The sequence below is a fragment of the Bufo bufo genome, chromosome 2 (genome assembly GCF_905171765.1).
Source record: "Bufo bufo chromosome 2, aBufBuf1.1, whole genome shotgun sequence".
NCBI classification, from domain to species: domain Eukaryota; kingdom Metazoa; phylum Chordata; class Amphibia; order Anura; family Bufonidae; genus Bufo; species Bufo bufo.
Genome location: NC_053390.1, coordinates 21,814,434 through 21,833,913, shown reverse-complemented (window position 1 = coordinate 21,833,913; position 19,480 = coordinate 21,814,434). Strand labels below are relative to the sequence as shown.

At 42.7% G+C, this 19,480-nt stretch overlaps 1 pseudogene; it reads right to left on the bottom strand.

Annotated features, from left to right (window-relative positions):
- Nucleotides 1-2,855: 2,855 nt before the first annotated feature.
- Nucleotides 2,856-19,480, bottom strand: part of LOC120990654 — a 251,745-nt pseudogene continuing 235,120 nt past the window's right edge.

The following is a 19,480-nucleotide window of genomic DNA, read 5'->3' as shown; positions in this document are numbered from 1 at the left end:
ATCCAGGATAATGCCACCCAAAAATAAATAAATACTCTTATTGGCTTAAGCTGGAGATGCACGGTGACATCAGATGATATGTTGCATTGAGACGCTACATATAATGACTGTCAATGGGTTCACAACGTGACACACTACAGGGAGTGCAGAATTATTAGGCAAATTAGTATTTTGACCACATCATCCTCTTTATGCATGTTGTCTTACTCCAAGCTGTATAGGCTCGAAAGCCTACTACCAATTAAGCATATTAGGTGATGTGCATCTCTGTAATGAGAAGGGGTGTGGTCTAATGACATCAACACCCTATATCAGGTGTGCATAATTATTAGGCAACTTCCTTTCCTTTGGCAAAATGGGTCAAAAGAAGGACTTGACAGGCTCAGAAAAGTCAAAAATAGTGAGATATCTTGCAGAGGGATGCAGCACTCTTAAAATTGCAAAGCTTCTGAAGCGTGATCATCGAACAATCAAGCGTTTTATTCAAAATAGTCAACAGGGTCGCAAGAAGCGTGTGGAAAAACCAAGGCGCAAAATAACTGCCCATGAACTGAGAAAAGTCAAGCGTGCAGCTGCCAAGATGCCACTTGCCACCAGTTTGGCCATATTTCAGAGCTGCAACATCACTGGAGTGCCCAAAAGCACAAGGTGTGCAATACTCAGAGACATGGCCAAGGTAAGAAAGGCTGAAAGACGACCACCACTGAACAAGACACACAAGCTGAAACGTCTCAAGACTGATTTTTCTAAGGTTTTATGGACTGATGAAATGAGAGTGAGTCTTGATGGGCCAGATGGATGGGCCCGTGGCTGGATTGGTAAAGGGCAGAGAGCTCCAGTCCGACTCAGACGCCAGCAAGGTGGAGGTGGAGTACTGGTTTGGGCTGGTATCATCAAAGATGAGCTTGTGGGGCCTTTTCGGGTTGAGGATGGAGTCAAGCTCAACTCCCAGTCCTACTGCCAGTTTCTGGAAGACACCTTCTTCAAGCAGTGGTACAGGAAGAAGTCTGCATCCTTCAAGAAAAACATGATTTTCATGCAGGACAATGCTCCATCACAAGCGTCCAAGTACTCCACAGCGTGGCTGGCAAGAAAGGGTATAAAAGAAGAAAATCTAATGACATGGCCTCCTTGTTCACCTGATCTGAACCCCATTGAGAACCTGTGGTCCATCATCAAATGTGAGATTTACAAGGAGGGAAAACAGTACACCTCTCTGAACAGTGTCTGGGAGGCTGTGGTTGCTGCTGCACGCAATGTTGATGGTGAACAGATCAAAACACTGACAGAATCCATGGATGGCAGGCTTTTGAGTGTCCTTGCAAAGAAAGGTGGCTATATTGGTCACTGATTTGTTTTTGTTTTGTTTTTGAATGTCAGAAATGTATATTTGTGAATGTTGAGATGTTATATTGGTTTCACTGGTAAAAATAAATAATTGAAATGGGTATATATTTGTTTTTTGTTGAGTTGCCTAATAATTATGCACAGTAATAGTCACCTGCACACACAGATATCCCCCTAAAATAGCTAAAACTAAAAACAAACTAAAAACTACTTCCAAAAATATTCAGCTTTGATATTAATGAGTTTTTTGGGTTCATTGAGAACATGGTTGTTGTTCAATAATAAAATTAATCCTCAAAAATACAACTTGCCTAATAATTCTGCACTCCCTGTATATGTCATGACAGTCACATAAATTTAAACACTTGGATTCTTGGTTGCAGGTCATATGTGACTTTCCTATGATAGAACACAATGCAAGTCATGGTCAACTACAACTTGTGCAGTTTGGCAGGTATTTCTACTGCCAAATCTCAGCTCTAAAATAGCTGCATGACAGCAAGTTGCAGACAAGTTTTGAGACTGTTCTGAGATTTGCAGCATATGATACATGTTGCCATATAGCCCGAAACTTAAGGCCTCTTTCACACAGGCGTCATGTTTTTGGGCCAGATAAGATGCGGGTGCGTCACGGGAAAATGTGCGATTTTTCCGCCGAAGTGCAAAACATTGTAATGCGTTTTGCACGCGCGCGAGAAAAATCGGCATGTTTGGTACCCAAACCCGAACTTCTTCACAGAAGTTCGGGTTTGGGATCGGTGTTGTGTAGATTGTATTATTTTTCCCTTATAACATGGTTATAAGGGAAAATAATAGCATTCTTAAAACAGAATGCTTATAACAATAGGGCTGGAGGGGTTAAAAAAAATAATAATTTAACTCACCTTAATCCACTTGTTCGCGCAGCCCGGCTTCTCTTCTGTCTTCATCTTTGAGGAATAGGACTTTTGATGACGTCACTGCGCTCATCACATGGTCCATCACATGATCTTTTACCATGATGATGGATCATGTGATAAGCGCAGTGACTTCACCGCAGGTCCTTTTCCTACTGCACAGCAAAGATGAAGACAGAAGAGAAGCCGGGCTGCGCGAACAAGTGGATTAAGGTGAGTTAAATTATTTATTTATTTTAACCCCTCTATCCCTCATTTACTTTGCATTCTGTATTAAGAATGCTATTATTTTCTCTTATAACCATGTTATAAGGAAAAATAATAATGATCGGGTCCACATCCCGATTATCTCCTAGCAACCGTGCGTGAAAATCGCACCGCAACCACACTTGCTTGCGGATGCTTGCGATTTTTACGCAGCCCCATTCACTTCTATGGGGCCTGCGATGCGTGGAAAAACGCACAAAGAGGAGCATGCTGCGATTTTCACGCAACGCACAAGTGATGCGTGAAAATCACCGCTCATGTGCACAGCTCCATAGAAATTAATGGGTCCGGATTCAGTGCGGGTACAATGCTTTCACCTCACGCATTGTACCCGTGCGGAAAATTCGCCCGTGTGAAAGGGGCCTAACTTCTGTGAATAAGATGAATTTAAAATTCTTTTTTGCTCTTATTGCATTTCCCATATCTAAAAAACAATATAGTTTCTCTTGATCTGCTAAGTTTTTGAATTTTAGTTCCTTCTTACAAAACATAAAAAACAAACAAACATCAAAATGGCTTCTCTCCTGAGTGACTTCTCTGATGTCTAACAAGACATGATTTCTGTGTAAAACATTTCCCACATTCTGAACATGAATATGGCTTCTCTCCTGTGTGATTTCTCTCATGTCTAACAAGATGTGCTCTCATCATAAAACATTTTCCACATTCTATACATGAAAATTCTCCTGTATGAATTCTCTTATGATTAACAAGTTTTGATTTATCTGTAAAACATTTCCCACATTCTGAACATGAAAATGGCTTCTCTCCTGTGTGATGTCTTTCATGTGTAACAAGATATGTTCTCTTTGTAAAACATTTACCACATTCTGTACATGAAAATGGCTTCTCTCCTGTATGACTTCTACCATGTTCAACAAGATGTGATTTATATGTAAAACAGTTCCCACATTCTGAACATAAATATGGTTTTTCTCCTGTGTGACTAATTCTATGTCTAACAAGATTTGATCTATCTGTAAAACATTTCCCACATTCTGAACATGAATATGGCTTCTCTCCTGTGTGACTTCTCCTATGTACAACAAGATATGATTTTTTTGTAAAACATTTTCCACATTCTGAACACGAATATGGCTTTTCTCCTGTATGAATTACATTATGTTTAACAAGATATGATTTTTTTGTAAAACATTTCCCACATTCTAAACAGGAGTATGGCTGCTCTGCTGTGTAAATTCTTCTGTGTGAAGAAAGTCTTGATTGTTCTTTAAAGCTTTTATCCCCTTTATGACCTGTGTTTTTGGTAACAATCTGTAATTGGTCAGGGGAAGGCTCCTCATGATGAGGGGGATTGTATAATAGAGCCGTACTTTGAAATCCTGGGTGTACACCAAGGGTAATGAGGTTTTCTCCTGAGGAGCGCTGCATAATATCTTCAGCTTCTTCTTTATAATTTAGTGATAATACAGCTTTGCCCATAATATTTTTACTGGAATTCTCTGTCAAAATAAAAATTTGAATTTGTGATTATTTTTCAAACTATGCAGTGGACATTACTATTTGGCTGTAATTGGATATAGGGTATAAATGTATAAACCAGCTCTGCCTCTAATGCCACCAGATGTAAGGTAGCTATCCTATATGTTAATGTCCAACCTTTTAAACAGGTCTTGAGGCGTGACTTGGATAATGATTATGTCAGCATCATTAGTGGTCCTTTTAGTGTACCTGCTGCTGAAAAACACCCACTGCTCAGTACAAGATGCAGTCTCCCTGGTTCTGGTGTGAGAGATCCTCCTTACTCCAGCAGCAGGTTCAGTGTGTAATTACAGTTCCTAATTCCTTCTGCTGTTATTTTAAAGCAACCTGGACTAAGCTTGTGTGAGACAGCAGCAGCGGGGAAGGAGGTACACTGAGAGGAGCATGACATTTAATTAACAGATGGATGCTGGGAAGGTGCAGAGTGAGAAACAAAAATGGAAAATCGCTATGACCTCAAAGGGTTAAGACTCCGATCAACCTCCCCCCGTTAAATGGACTCAGAAAACCCAAGTCCAGATACGGAGGGGGATAGACTGGACATAGACTATAAATATGTAGGTAAATGAAGAAAGAAGGTCCTGGAGACACATGAGGTTCCTCTATCAGCTTTCCTTTAATATTCACGTAACATTAACAGACATCACCACCTTCCACATGACATGACGTTGACGCGTTTCGGGTTGGCACCCTTAGTCGTAACACTATGCCAAGTGTGGCATTTCTATTTAAAGGAGCTGGAGAACACTCCCCCCTGCAACAGGGAAGGAGTCTTCAACTCCATAGGTTGCCACACATATTGGCACACCCTTTCATTAGCTGCAAAAATGATTAGTGTAATTACTAACACACTATGTGGACATTGCTTTGAGTATATTAACCCTGGGAATGCCAAGGCACTCATTCACCATCAATAGCCGCACAGTGTGAATATATCATCATTAAAAACCTGTATATCATACATATTCAAACACATTACATAAAACAGAAAAAAAGATTACAATGACCTTCAGAACTTCCACAGATTGTGACCCATTATATCGTAGCAAATCGTATTAGGCAATTGATTTTCAATGGTGTTATTTTTGCTACATGCAAATTGTCACAAAATTTCCTATTGCAATCAAGCGAACAACAGTGGCACTATTTCCAGACAGCAGTCTTGATATATGCAATATATGACTTGCAGTGAAACATAGAAACACAGCTAGAACCAATTTTCAACCGCCTGATTGCAAAGGGAAAAAGGCGCATTGTCTGACCGCAGTCCTATAACCTTGAGAGACAGATGAACAGAGATGTGCGCAGAACCTGATACCTCAGAACACTATCAAACGTTGCTTGGTAAGTATACTCCTAATTATAATACCGTATTAGCAGGGATATATATTGACTATTCTGTTTTTTTTGAACGTTTACTGATAAACATAAGTCAATTCTTTTCTCAAATTGAGACCTACTGGTATTCTAGTGGCAAGTCTAAAAATCCAGTAGGCCTCTCTGAGAAGGATTTTCTTCCGATAATCCCCACCCCTTTTGGGGGCCAGGACTCGCTCAATGGCAAATGCCTGGAAGAATGACACTTGGCGTGCATGTATGTGTATAAAGTGCCTGGCTAGATTCGAAATATTTAGGATATTGGGGTTCTTAATATAGTTTAAGTGTTCGAGAATGCGGCTTTTGAACTTGCGAGATGTGCTGCCTATATACATTAGATCACAATGCGTGCATCTAATTGCATAGATAACACCCTCCGTGTTGCAATTTATGTAACTACGGATGGGATATTTACACGTATGGTCTGAGTTTTCAAATGACTTTGTAGGCAGCACATATTCGCAAGTTTTACAAGGGCTGCCTCCACATTTGGTAAAGCCCTTGTAAATAAGCCAATTCTGTTTAAAACTTGTTCCTTTGCTACCGGCGGTGTACAGGGATGGAGACAGCGAGCAGGACAGGGTTGTTGCCTTTCTAGACACAATTCTACACCCTGATTTGAGAGCTTGATATAAAATATGATCATCATATAATATAGGCAGACATTTTTGTATTGCGGAACTGATTGCATTAAATTCACTGCTATAAATCAATGAAAGAGTAGGGATTCTGTTCTGGTCACTGTCTCCAGACACCCCGACACCGTCAGTAGCCAATTTTTTACCAGGCTTATTCTTTGGTCCTCCAAATAACATGTCTTTTCTGTCTTTTTTTGAAGCTATCTCTCGCCCCCTTTTGATCATCCACACTGGATAATTTCTGTCTCTCAATCTCTTTTCCACTTTATTGAACTCTTCTTCCAATCTGTCTGTCTCACTGCAGTTTCTGGCTATACGTGTAAATTCACCCACGGGGATTGCTCTGATGGTGTGGATGGGATGATGGCTTTTAGCATTTAATATAGAATTACCTGCTACTTCTTTCCTGTAAGTGATGGTGTGTACCACCTCTCCTGGACACCCGCGGAGCGTCAAATCGAGGAAATTTGTATGGACAGCATGTGCTGTGCACACAAATTGTAAGTTATAGTTGTTATTATTTAGATATGCCTGGAGGTCTGGGACGGCAGATACACCGCCGGCCCATACCATGAGCACATCGTCGATGTATCTGCCGTACCAGACCAAACCAGGCATAAAAGGATTATTCAAATCATAGATATATTTTTCCTCCCAGTATGACATTGTCAAATTAGCCAATGATGGTGAGAACTTGGCTCCCATTGACACACCGCGGGTCTGTAGGTAGTACTCACCATCAAACATGAAATAGTTGTGACTTAACAAGAAAGCTGTCACCTCACATATGAAATCCACATAGCCGAAACTAAGTCCGGTATATCGGTGCAGATGGTATTCCATCGCCAACAGAGCAACCCCGTGGGGAATAGAGGGATAGAGAGAGACCACATCTGCTGTGATCCAACAATAAGTATCTTCCCAAACAAATTTGTACATTGCTCGCAGCACATCAGCCGTATCTTTTAGGAACCCTGGGGTGCGTCTGACCAGTGGCTGGAGAATATTATCCAGCCAACTGCCCAGACGCTCCGTCAGGGAACCAATGCCAGACACTATAGGGCGAAGGGGGGGGGGGGGGGGGGGGGGGTGGACGCCTTTATGGACTTTGGGCAAGGCATGCATAATCGGTATGACTGGGGTCTCCACACACAGATACTTAAATTCTCTATCACTAAAAATATCTAAACCTTTTCCTTTCTGTAATAGCGACATATAGTTTTCCATATATTCCTGTAATGGATCTTTAGATAACTTATTGTATGTGGAGGTATCAGCCAGCATTTCCCGTAATTGATTGCCGTAAATTTCCTTGTCCATGACGACCCCCCCCCCCCCCCCCCCCCTTATCCGCCATCTTAATAACCAGAGAGTCACACTGTTGTAACTCCTGGAGTGCCTGGGTTTGGGATGCACTGAGATTGCTGTGATATTTGGTATTTTTACTCTCCCTCTCTATGTTTTTCAATTCCTTTTCCAGCACCTCCTGAAAAGTATCCATACTGGCTGTACGAGACATAAATGGATAAAATTTTGTATTTTGTGTCCGGAACTCTCCAGGAGGTCTGGGTAAATCCCTAATTCCCTGCTCTTCTTGTAAGCCCTCCAGACAACATAATGACACCTGTTCTTTAAATTGTAGGTTTTTATATGAATTTTCCTCATGGTTCTGTATTATGTCTGGCAGGGAACCAGGTGGAGGCGGGACATCATAAAAATGTCGGGATACTGTAATGTTACGTACAAATTTATTTATGTCAAGTAAAGTGGAAAACATATCAAAGTGCCCTGTAGGTGCAAAATTTAAACCAAGCGAAAGCACACATCTCTGTTCATCAGTCAGTATCACACTGGACAAATTGACAACACTTAGCTGTTCGAAATCCATTTTTGTTTCATCTGTAATCTGGTGTTTCTTGGATGCCGTTGACCTGTGCCTCCGTCCGCCCCTACTTCTATGTTTTTTGAGACATTGGCCGTATCTCTTTTATCCTTCTCTATTTTAGATTTTTTATAATAAGAGGCAATATTGCCAGTCTCATCAAATGAGAGAGGCAGGGCGGAGGCATCAGCTCCCGGCTCCAATTCACCAGCTGTATATAAAAGCTCAGAACCCTCTGTATCTGAGGAGAAACTGACTCTAGACACTCGTTTGGCAGTTTGTTTTTTCTTACGGTTTTTCAGTATAGATTTGGCTGTGGAATAAATGTTATCCCTCCTCCCCCATTCATAAACTTGGTTATGGTCATAATCATGTAAGTCCCGTTGGTATTTGGAATGTTTGTATTCCATTATAGTGTCCTCAAGTTTAGTAATTGCTAAAATCTAAAATAGATTTTATGTAATGTGTTTGAATATGTATGATATACAGGTTTTTAATGATGATATATTCACACTGTGCGGCTATTGATGGTGAATGAGTGCCTTGGCATTCCCAGGGTTAATATACTCAAAGCAATGTCCACATAGTGTGTTAGTAATTACACTAATCATTGTTGCAGCTAATGAAAGGGTGTGCCAATATGTGTGGCAACCTATGGAGTTGAAGACTCCTTCCCTGTTGCAGGGGGGAGTGTTCTCCAGCTCCTTTAAATAGAAATGCCACACTTGGCATAGTGTTACGACTAAGGGTGCCAACCCGAAACGCGTCAACGTCATGTCATGTGGAAGGTGGTGATGTCTGTTAATGTTACGTGAATATTAAAGGAAAGCTGATAGAGGAACCTCATGTGTCTCCAGGACCTTCTTTCTTCATTTACCTGCAGCCTGCTACGGGAACACTCCCCTAGGGCCTCTGGAGCCGGGACTATACATTCTACTACGGAGGTGAGCTGGATAAAGTGTTTTCACTATAAATATGTAGCTGTGCAAGTTGCTGCCTGAATTCTACCTGACCTCCAGGAAGTTCTCTCCTCCACAGTGTCACAGTCCTTTTCGGCCCTGCAATCCGAGATCACACAACATACCACACGCCTCGACGAGTTGGAAGCCAGAGTGGCAGCAGTTGAAGCTGAGAACGAGATGGCCCAGCCTCACCTCACCAAAGCCCTGGCCGAAAATGCCAGACTCTGGAGCAAGATAGATGACCTCTAATCTCCGCATAGTTGGCCTCCCAGAGAGTATCCCAGCCAGAGATCTCACCGCCATCTGTGAGTCTGAACTACCGGAGGCCCTGGGACTGTCGACTCATTGTAAGGTGGAAAGGGCACATAGGGTGGGCTAAGGCATCCCACCTGAAACCAAACAATAGACAGAATAGACCATCTGCGACAATATGGGCTTCCAAGGCCCATTCCTGCTATATCTTACGGCACTATATACTAACCCTCAAGCTAGAATACATACCTCTGGATTTCTCTCCAGCCCTTTCAGCTTGTGCTAAGACACCAGGTGGGGCTGCCCACTTCCCCCACTTATATTCAACCTGGCAATAGAACCATTTCCCCTCAAACTAGGAATGAAAAACAATATAGAGGGCATCAGGATAGGCAGTACAGGGCTCAAACATGCACTCTTTGCTGATGACCTGTTGGTCTTCTTGGAACATCCACGCAGAGACTTGAAACACCTATTCCAGCTCTTGGCAGATTTTGGCAACCTGTCAGGTTTCAAGGTAAATGCAACCAAGTTGGAGCTTCTGTTCCTGGGCTGCAATCCATCAAGGGAAGGAGACCAACCTCTAGACATGCCAATACAAATAGCTTCCAGACCCATAAAGTATCTGGGAAAATGCAAGAATCCCTGTATATATTAAACTATCCACCACTGATTAAAAAGATACTAGTTGATATAGAGCGCTGGATGAAATACCCATCGTCACTGGGGGGGTGAGGTCAGTTTTTAAAAATGATGCATGCAAGTAATATAGCCTCTATAGTGTTCGTCAAACTAAAAGTGACAGGTTGACATGCCCCTTTCCCTGCCCATAACTCCACTCACAACCCCTCCCAGTTAACCCCCAAAGCGCCGCCCATCACCTGTCCCAAACCACGCCTAAATACCGCCCATTCAACGCCCCTTATTATATCAAGCATCCTCCACTTCCGGTGTTTCCTTTCTGAAGCCAAAACACGCCCTTATTTTTTGACCACAGCATCCATTTTGTGAAATACGGCACCCAATTTGTGGATTAGCAAAGAACGTCAGGGTATGTCTGAACATGTTGAAGACATGTCCAGACATGCCCTAAGACGTTATTTAAGAGTGCCGAAATAATTTTGTTTCGTTAGAAAATTTGCTTCGTTAGGAAATTATGTTTAATTATATACGGTCATGTCTAATAAAATAATATTATAATATAAATATTGACAATAGCTAATTTTATTTTGTCCTATTTGATCACCGCATCTATCACAGATATTCAACATTTATGCCATATTTTGCCACATCGTATAAAAACAGCATCATTGTATGTAACTATTTGTAACAGAAAACAGTATTTATAAAACTTTGTAAAAACACTTATCAAATGCAGAATAAAAGCGTTGAATCTTTGCATATATGCACAGCCAGAAATAAAAAATCCAAAGACATAAGATCCTTCAGGATGTGAAAAAGCCTAGTCATAGTATAGCCAGACCACCCCCACAATGTGTGAACACACACAGACCTTTTTCATTTAAAATGTTTTCGCAATAAGCAGACTACTGAATGGGCAGATGTAACCTAATTAAAGGTACTTTCATACTTGCTTTGCCGGATCCGGCAATCTGTATGCAAACTTTTTTCGGTATTGAGCTCCTAGGATGGAACTCAATACCAGAAAAGTTTAACGCAAGTGTGAAAGTACCCTTAGACCCCAAGCAATGTAAGACCTGCGTCTTACTATGTTTTAATTATTTTTGTGTTATTTTAACGTTTCATATATTTTCTGCGCGTTGTATTATTTCACACATATGTAATTGTAGTGATTATTTGAATATAATGTTTTATAAAGTTTTTACTAACGACACATGATTATATCGCTTATACATGCTATATTGATTATATACCCTAGAGGCACAATTAGTGCACCCATGGAAGCTAGAGGCATTACTACACACCAAATGTGCGGCAATACCTTCTTCAGTTAGAACCACTTTATTAGTGAAAGATACCATAGCTGCTTGGAAAGGGTCACGTAAAATATTCGACCTACCTTTCATGCTCTCAAAATACATGGGCATCTGGGGACACCCGGACTTCCCAGGAGGGTTAGAATCTAAACACTTTGTGAGATGGAGGGCTGCGGGCATTAAGTATGCAAAGGATGTGTGGAATATGCAAGAAAAGCGTTATTATTCTATCACTGAACTTAAGGAACTACATCAGTTAGGGAATGAACACCTGTTAGCATACCTCCAACTCAAGGGGTTCCTCAGAAATAGAGTTCTAGATCTCACTAAGAAATTCACTTCCAATAATTTCACCATCTGTTTGGTCAGGGACATAGGAAAAAATCACTATCGGAACTGTATCAGGGAATTAGGGACACCAAGCAGGAAAATTCTGCAGAAAAGCTCTTCTCCCAATGGAAGAAGGAGTTCCCCTCCATGGACACTAAAAAAGTGATTCTGCAGGGCTAGGACAGGATAAGAAAGGGAGGGGGGAAACACATTTCCGGATGATCCACAGGGCCATATACGGATTCCAGTATGCTTCCCCCATTCAATCCCAGACCAGACTAACTAACTGCCCAGTCAATTTTGGAAATTAATCAGGTCACAAATTAAACACCATCTGAGAATATCGATTCCACTGACTCCCGAACTTATTCTGTTCCATGTTCCTCCTGAGGGGAGGATATTACCCCCAATAATCACATACGATGGACTGAAAGTTCAACCTAAACTAAAATAAAGATTATTTTAAAATAAAAAATAAAAAAAAACGCCATTTGTCTCATTTTGTTTTTCTATTTTTGCTGTTTTCTTTGGCCTTCTCTCATAAAGGAAGTTTAACCCCTTAGTCACCAGCCTGTTTTGGGCCTTATTTACCAAGCGTTTTTTTTCTTCCATTTTTCGTCTTTGCCTTCCAAGAGCTATAACTTTTTAATTTATTTGTCTATATAGCTGTATGCTTGTTTTTTGTGGGAAAAGTTGTAATTTTTAATGGCTCCATTTTGGGGTACACATAACTTTCTGCTTTTATTAACTCTTTCTGGGAGAGAGATGGGAAAAACAGCAATACTGCCACAGCGTTTGTACGTTATACATTTTACCGCGTTCATTTTTCGGTATAAGTAACATAATATCTCTATTCTCTGTGTCAGAACGATTACAGCGATACCAAATAGATATATTTTTTTTTAGGGTTTACTACCTTTTTGCATTAAAATCCCTGTTTTTAGGTAAAAAATTTTTTTCCATAGCCGCTTCCCAAGACCCATAACTTTTTATTTTTATTTCTATGGAGTTGTGTGAGGGCTTGTATTTTTAATTGGTATCATTTTGGAGTAAATTACGCTTTATGATCGCTGGTTATTGAGTTTTTTTCGGTGGCAACTAAGAATAAATTAGCAATTTTATCTTTTTTTTTTTACGGCGTAGGGGATAATTTACAGGATATTTATGTAGTCCAAGTCGTTACGGACGCGGCAATAGGAAACATATAAAGGAGATTTAAAAAAAAAAAAAAATTTTAATTGAAAAGCGTATTTGCAATGGAAAAAAAGCATATTTTTTTAATGTCATTTTTTTATTTAATAAATGTTTTTTTTTACCAATTAATAGTCCCACAAGGGGACTGTAACAGACAATTTTCAGATTGATTTTAAAAATGCAATGCATTATCCCTATATTTCATTGCATTTTAATGTCTGCTATACTGATACTGACCAGCAGGTTGCCCCAGAGAGGCACAGCCTGCTGGAAACTACTCAAGGCAGGCTTGGGGCCTTCATAAGACCCCAGCCTGCCTTTACACACATCGGCATCCCACAATCGCATTTGCAGGGTGCCCAGGGGAGACAGAGGGAGTCCGCTCCCTCTGTCAGTGCTTTACATGCAGCGGGCGCCATTGCCCGTGACATGTAAAGCATTAAACTGCCCGGATCGGCACTCCTGTCAGTCCGGGCTGTTAGAGCAGGACCGCGGCTCTCATGTGAGAGTCGGGTCCCTGCTACCCTGTGAAAAAGCGGCGGCCCAGCCGAAGGCACCTTAGTGACCGCCGTAATAAGGCGTATGGGTGGTCACTAAGAGGTTAAGGAAGTAAATGTCACATTCTGTCTAAGGAGGTGGGGCAACAAAGAGGGGAAGTCACATGGTCAGCAGATGTCAGCTGGATAAGGGGAACCCTTCATGATGTGATGAGGACATCTCCAATTAAAGAGCAGCAGCCGGTGATCAGATTCTCCTCCTGCCCTGAAGGCACCAAGGACAGAATCTGAAGCCACTTTCTCCATTCATGATTCCATACCTGTGGTGACATCTCCTGGAATGTCCTCTTCCACCTCACTCTTACACGGGGGATCGCCCATCATCCACTCTTCTTCATCCTCCACTTTAATATCAGTCAGATCTTCCCCCTGATTTTTCATCTGTAACAATTCAGTACAATACAGCGGACAGGTGGGAAATCTAACAGATCCACATAAGAGACCCCCACAATCTATGACCCCTCTATGACTGCAGGACCCCCCTATATAGATGTGTATAGGGCTCAGCTTCATCTACCTGAGGATTCTCTGGGACCTTCTCCTCTGGACAGTCCTGGGAATACAGAGGACGGGGATATCTCTCTGGTGGATTTCTTCTCCTGGATCCATCTGTGGAGACACAAGCACACAGTGACTGAATACAAGGCCTCCTGTAGATCTATCAGGGATTATCAGGGTGAAATAACAATATTATGCTCCTCACCATCTGTGCTGAGATGCCCACAATGGGCCCCTGAGCATCTAAAAAGGAGCAATGGTAGAATAAACCGAATCTGAAGAATCACATTACATCATGTGGGTGGCCAAGTGCATGTGCGTGCCACTTACCTGGGGGACAGACAGCACTATGGGAAGAAGACAGGAACAGGTCATTGCATGCGTCAAGGGAGACCTTCAAGGTTTTTTGACCCAATTGAATCCCCAGGCACAAGCTACCACTGCCCTAGACACCCGCCTCTCTAATGTTGAGGAGACCCTTTCTCTACAAGCACCCTAAACAAACATCTACTTCAAATTGATGATTAGGAAAAGAGGGGTCGTCGTAATAATATCAAATTGTGTGTAATCCATGAAACTGTTTCTACTAATGAGCTGCGCTCTGCAGTGACTACGATTTTTAATACTGTTCTAACCAGACCAGCGGAAGTGGGAATTTACTTACAGTGCATTGTGTTATGGACCCAAAACGCCCTGATAATTCTACATCCCGAGATGTTCTTTGTATAGTGCACATCCTCAGAGAAGAAGGAGATTTTTCAACAGGCCTGGAGACAGGAGGCCAACCTCATTTGCAGGTGCTCAGATTCATTTATTGCCAGATGTTTCCAGATGCACCCTGGCAATGGGACATCTTCTTAAACCTCTACTACAAACAGTCACCAAAGCTGAAGGAACATACCGATGGGGCCTCCCATTCCATCTCATCTGAGGATTTGGTGCACTTCTTGCAACCCTCTAGCCTCTCGCTGCCAAACTGGCTGGACTTTCCTTCTTCTCTATCACAGGCTCCTCCACTTCCTCAATGGGATCGCTGCAAGCCTCAACAGAGACCTTCCCCTTCTGTACCTTCATCTACGGGAGAAACCCCCTTAGAATGGGATGTGGCTGAAGCTCCCATGGACTCCCAGGGCCTAGTTATATGTAGGGCTAGTTTTAGCAGGTGCCACAGTGTACCTTTGCCTTGCCGGCCTACAGTTGACGATAGGGTTAGTTTAACATTGGTCACCCATTCTGACTGAACACTTCGTAGTGGTGTGTCGGTGATCACTGAGTTACCGTGTTCTGCCTAGTTTTCTTAGATCCTGACTGGATACTTAAAATGTTTTGTTTCTGTATTTTATTATTTTCTTACCCATTATTTCTTCTCCTTTGTACCTGTGACTCATAACAGCTTGTCCTCTCCCCCAGTAGACTGTGTGTCCTGGCTTGTTCACTCATGGACATCTCAGGATTCGCTTAGTGGAATTTTCCATTGTGTGTTTATTTTGTTCTTTTCGTTCTTCTTTTTACATGCTCTGGATTAGCCAGGTTGGGTACATAGCTTGATTAGCTTCCTTCCTCCTCGTCTAACACTCCCCCCCCCTTTTTTTTTTCTTCTATTTTTTCCTTCTGTTTCCAGGCTGTGACCATGTCTACCATTTCCTTTGCATCCATTAACACCAATTGACTGAATACACCGGAAAAAAGGTCCTCCATCCTCCAGCTCCTTGAGCCATTGGAGCAAAAAGGTACAGATTGCCTTTATGCAGGAAACACATTTCTGCCAGGGATCTACATTGCCTTGCAAAAGTATTCACCCCATTGACGTTTTTCGTGTTTTGGTGCCTCACAACATGGAATTAACATGGATTGTTTGAGGATTTGCATCATTTAATTTACAGAACATGCCCACAACTTTGAAGATGTTTTTTTTTTTTTTTTTATTGTGAAGCAAACAACAAATAGGACAAAATAACTGAAAAAGTCAATGTGCATAATTATTCACCCCTGTGAAGTCAATACTTTGTGGAGCCACCTTTTGCGGCAATCACAGCTCTAAATCGCTTTGGGATTTTCGCCCATTCCTCCTCGCAAAACTTCTCCAGCTCCTTCAGATTGGATGGTTTGCGCTTGTGAACAGCAATCTTTAAGTCTGACCACAGATTTTCTATTGGATTGAGATCTGGGCTTTGACTAGGCCATTCCAACACATTTACCACCCAAGTGTTGCTTTAGCAGTGTGTTTGGGGTCATTGTCCTGCTGGAAGGTGAACATCCGTCCTACCCTCAAATCACGCACAGAGTGGGGCAGGTTCTGCTGAAGAATATCCCTGTATTTAGCACCATCCATCTTTCCCTCCACTCTGACCAGTTTCCCGGTCCCATCCCCCCAGCAGGATGCTGCCACCACCATGTCTCACTGTGGGGATGGTGTTCTTTGGGTGATGTGATGTGTTGGGTTTGCGCCAGACATAGCGTTTTCTTTGATGGCCGAAAAGTTCAGTTTTAGTCTCATCAGACCAGAGCACCTTCCTCCATACATTTTGGGAGTCTCCCACATGCCTTTTCACAAACTCACAACGTGCCTTTTTGTCTTTAGCTGAAAGTAATGGTTGTCTTCTGGCCACTCTGCCATAAAGGCCAACTCTATGGAGTGTACGGCTTATTGTCGTCCCATGTACCGATACTCCAGTCTCTGCTGTGGAACTCTGGAGCTCCTCCAGGGTTACCTTAGGTCTCTGTGCTGCTTCTCTGATTAATGATCTCCTTGCCCGGTCCGTGAGTTTTGGTGGGCAGCCGTCTCTTGGCAGGTTTGCTGTTGTGCCATGTTCTTTCCATTTAGTTATCATATATTTGATGGTGCTCCTGGGGATCATCAAAGATTTGGATATTTTTTCATAACCTAACCCTGACTTCTCACAACATTGTCTCTTACTTGTTTGGAGAGTTCCTTGGTCTTCATGGCAGTGTTTGGTTAGTGATGCCTCTTGCTTAGGTGTTGCAGCCTCTGGGGCCTTTCAAAAAAGGTGTGTATATGTAATGACAGATCACGTGACACTTAGGGTGCACACAGGCGGACATCATTTCACTAATTATGTGACTTCTAAAGGTAATTGGTTGCACCAGAGCTTTTTATGGGCTTCCTAACAAAGGGGGTGAATGCAGACGCACATGCCAGTTTTCTATTTCTAAACAACAGTTTTATTTATATATTTTTCTCATTTCACTTCACCGACTTAGGCCTCTTTCACACTTGCGTTGTTGGGATCCGGCATGCACTTCCGTTGCCGGAGGTGCCCGCCGGATCCGGAAAAACGCAAGTGTACTGAAAGCATTTGAAGACGGAACCGTCTTCCAAATGCTTTCAGTGTTACTATGGCACCCAGGACGCTATTAAAGTCCTGGCTGCCATAGTAGGAGCAGGGAGCGGGGGAGCGGTATACTTACAGTCCGTGCGGCTCCCGGGGCGCTCCAGAATGACGTCAGAGCGCCCCATGCGCATGGATGACGTGATCCATGCGATCACGTGATCCATGCGCTTGGGGCGCCCTGACGTCACTCTGGAGCGCCCGGGGAGCCACATGGACGGTAAGTATACTGCTCCCCGCTCCCCACTGCACTTTACCATGGCTGCCAGGACTTTAGCGTCCCGGCAGCCATGGTAACCATTCAGAAAAAGCTAAATGTCGGCTCCGGCAATGCGCCGAAACGACGTTTAGCTTAAGGCCGGATCCGGATCAATGCCTTCCAATGGGCATTAATTCCGGATCCGGCCTTGCGGCAAGTGTTCAGGATTTTTGGCCGGAGCAAAAAGCGCAGCATGCTGCGGTATTTTCTCCGGCCAAAAAACGTTCCGTTCCGGAACTGAAGACATCCTGATGCATCCTGAACAGATTTCTCTCCATTCAGAATGCATTAGGATAATCCTGATCAGGATTCTTCCGGCATAGAGTCCCGACGACGGAACTCTATGCCGGAAGACAATAACGCAAGTGTGAAAGAGCCCTAAGTCTATTGTGTTCTGATCCATCACATAAAATTCAGATTAACAAAACATTGAAGTTAAGGCTGTAATGTAACAAAATACGAAAAAAGTCAAGGGGGGGGGGGAATACTTTTTCATTCCCCCTGATACCCTGTTTTTTATTATAGCTGTTTTTCCAAATCTAAATCTCGTGGGGTTAATATTCTTATTTCTAGAAGTGTCTCCTGGGAAATAACCGTCACTCACACCGATAGTAATGGTAGATTTTTATTCGTTAAGGGAATATTAACTGGGCAATTATACACCTTAGCCAACATTTACCTCCCCAACTCCAATGAATTTCTGCTACTCGATAATATTTTAATGAAACTAGAGGATTTTGTAGAAGTAACACTACTGGTCGGAAGGGATTTAAATTTTGCCATCGAATCTTTAATAGACGTCTCTAGAGGAGCCTCACACCTGGCCTTCTCTTACCTTCATCGTCTTAAACGTCTTTTTCACCCTGACCAGTTGGTGGATGTATGGCGATACGTTCATCCTGATGGTCATGATTATACCTTTTATTTCCCGGTTAGAGATGTTTATTCTCACATAGACTATTCCCCTTCTCTCCTCCTCACATATAGACTCAATTACTTTTTCAGACCATGCAATGCTCCATGTCTCAATTAAGTCCTCCCTCTCCTCACCATTGTCTACAGGACCTAGTGGTTTCCCAAGATGTCTACTTGACTCTTAGTCACTATTTTGCCGAAAACCCTGTGGAGAATACTTCGCCCCTCACTGTGTGGGCCGCTCATAAATGTGTAGTTAGGGGGATGTTCGTGAAGCATGGAGCAAGACTACAGAAAGAGCGTGCTGCAGACAATTGAGATTGCCTTGCTTGAACACTCACGTAAGGGTTCCGGCTACTCATACCGCTCTTTTGTTAGCTCGTAAAAACTTAAGGATAAGCTTGATATACAAACGATGGCCTGTTGGCAAGGGGCAGATGACACTTTTTCGAATAATAAGAGCAGTCGGACATTAGCTAGGCCTTTTAAGGGAACAAAGAGTGCGTTATTTTCTACCTACAATTTCTTCAATAATGATATAAAAAACGAATGACCCACATAAGATTGCAGATTAATTTGCTCATTACTGCCAGTCATTATACAATCTATCCTCTTCATGCCACCCTAACCCTCCTCTTAGTACAGCTATTCAAAACTATCTAACTGACTCAAGTCTTCCGACCAGACCAAAAAATACAATTACAGATTTAGATGGGGCCAAATCGGGGAAAGATGTATCAGCTGTCTTGAAATCCATGCAAACTAGCACAGCATTCCAGTGTCACGGCCACGGTTTTGGTCGTGACTCCTTGGGAGCCGCATGCAGTTGCCCGCGGTTTGGGTTGTTGTGTCAACCGCAGCTGGAGGTATAATGTTGTTTGCCTTATGTGCGGTTGCCGCGGACAACAGCTATGTGTGCGGTTTCTTTGGAGTTGTGTGCGTGTATGTATGCACTTGTGTATGTCTGTGTGCACTCTGTCTTATGTGTGGTGTGCACGGACATCGTTCCTGCACTGTGGTTGCCCGTGGCAACGTTTGTAGTGTGTACATGTGGTGGCGGTGTCCCGGCCTTCGGGCTGACTCCCAGGACATGAGTGCCACCCATGTCGTTGCCTGCGGCAACGGCCACAGTGTGTTTCGTGTTTTGGACACTTCTCCTTTGGGTGTGTGTTGGTGTGTGTTTCCCTTCTCTGGTGTTGGAAGGGTTGGCTTCCTTCCTAGTGTGTGTGTGTGCACTGGGTGTGTCCGTTTGTGGGTGTGGCTGCATGGGCTATAAAGCCTCAGTTAAGACATGA